General features: G+C 47.0%; 1 long non-coding RNA gene across 6 annotated transcripts in view; it reads left to right on the top strand.

The window, feature by feature from the left end:
• The window catches only part of LOC116102770, a 46,191-nt gene that overhangs the window by 4,658 nt on the left and 39,681 nt on the right, over positions 1-1,852 (top strand). The gene's annotated exons all lie outside the window — the stretch shown is intronic.

Below are 1,852 nucleotides of genomic sequence, written 5' to 3'. Positions count from 1 at the left end.
CCTCCCTCCCTCCCTTCCTCCCTTCCTTCCTTGTGTGTGTGTGTGTGTGTGTGTGTGTGTGTGAGACAGTCTCTTGCCATCATGTATGACTATCTCTTCTGCAATCTAAGGCATCCTCAAGCAGGGAAGAGTTAGAGTGGGAAACTCCTGTATGAGGTGCTGACATGGTAGCTAAGGAGATGGTCAGGCAAAAGGATGATGGCTCCAGAGGAGGAGGAGAGGATAGGGAAGACCATGGGACTCAAAGATAGCATCAAGATCAAGGCCAGATGTTTATGGATGTCCATGAACCCCTATTGACACCTTCATCCAGAGTGACATTGTAAGAGGATGCTAGCTGGCCTTAGGATCTAGGGAATTATGCCTGTTTTTCTGTCTTTTGCTAATTTGATAGATATTACTCTTTACTTATTTTTGACATTATTTTCCTCTTCTTACTGGAGAGACTAAATCCCATCTCTGGTTCATCAGCCCAGGTTGGTTCTCTGCTTTATGGGAAGTCTATAAGACATAGAATACTTACCAGCAACTTCCTGTCCTTGCTAGCTCATAAGGAAGTCACTGTGTGGAATGGCTTAGGGACCACAGTTGTGCATGGTTGTTCTTTTCTCTTCCCTCCCCTTTGAAGCACACAAAGACCCACCTGAGACGCTTCTGTGTGGCAAGGGCTGGCTTTATCTCAAGCATGGATCTTTCTCCTTTCTAGAAAGTTCCCTCAACCCCATGACTTGGAGTTATCCTTTTGTCCCATCTTTGGGACAAAGACATTATTCTCCCTTCACTCTCCCACTTTGGCACTGACCACACTGTACTCTGATGTCCTTTTGGCTGCAGACTGGTTGGCATGGGTAGGGAGGCCTTGTATCCTTTGCCATGTTATTAGATGTTCCACTGCACCAATTTAGGTGAGTGAAGAATTACTAATATGTGCAATCCAGTGCTCATCCACCCTCTGCTCCAGGGAAGCTTTCCTGTTTCATATCCACTTCCCTAGCTCACCACAATGGGAGGGCTGACATAGACCACAGCTAGCCTTACCCAGAGTGGCAAGAGGAAATTGTGCTCATTGTCAGAACAAATACATAATCGAGTCCTGATGAACCTGTGTCTTTGCGACCCAAAGAAGCCCAATCTCAAGAGTAGGGATGCATGGTGTTAGAGGGAAAGTGGGTAAAAAACAATAGAAAGGTGAACATTTCTCAATCTGTCCACAGTGAGGGTCAAATTTCAGACTCCAGGACTTGGGGTTTGGTAGAAGGTAAACAAACACTGCATGCCTAGGCTCTGGTGGGCTTTGTCACCTGGACATTTTTGAAGTGCCCTGGCTAATCGGTTGGGAAGAGAGGATTCCCATTTCAATTGAGTCCAGGGACATACTTTTTTTTTTGTTTTTGGAAAGTACAAAGGGAGGCAAAACTGAGTGGGCAGAGGACCAGGCTGACAGGAGTCTGAGGGATGGAAATTGCTTTCCACTGTGGTTTCGGAGCAGCGGATGGTCGGTCAGCTGGCAGAGAGCCCAGGATGTGTCAGCTGCCTCAGGTGGTGGTGCATTCGCTGTGGGTCCTGTGATGGTTCTCACCTGTCCTCCCCTCCCGCTAGCATCCTGTTATTTACTGCACCAGCCTCTTGCCTTGCCTCCTGTTTCTTGGTCAGCACCTTGGGGCTGCCTCCCTCGTGCCCTTGAGAACCTTATTCTTCTTAGATCTGTATCAGAGTGGCTGTGGGAACAGCTCATGTTGGGTTCCTTGCTCACAGTTGCAGACAACCTCATTTTGAGAGTACTCTAAACAGTTCCATTTGTTTGAATTACATTTGACTTCTTTTCTTTCCTTTTCTTTTCTTCTCTCTCTCT

Source organism: Mastomys coucha, unplaced genomic scaffold (assembly GCF_008632895.1).
Source record: "Mastomys coucha isolate ucsf_1 unplaced genomic scaffold, UCSF_Mcou_1 pScaffold1, whole genome shotgun sequence".
NCBI lineage: Eukaryota > Metazoa > Chordata > Mammalia > Rodentia > Muridae > Mastomys > Mastomys coucha.
This window is presented reverse-complemented; position numbering and strand designations above follow the sequence as displayed.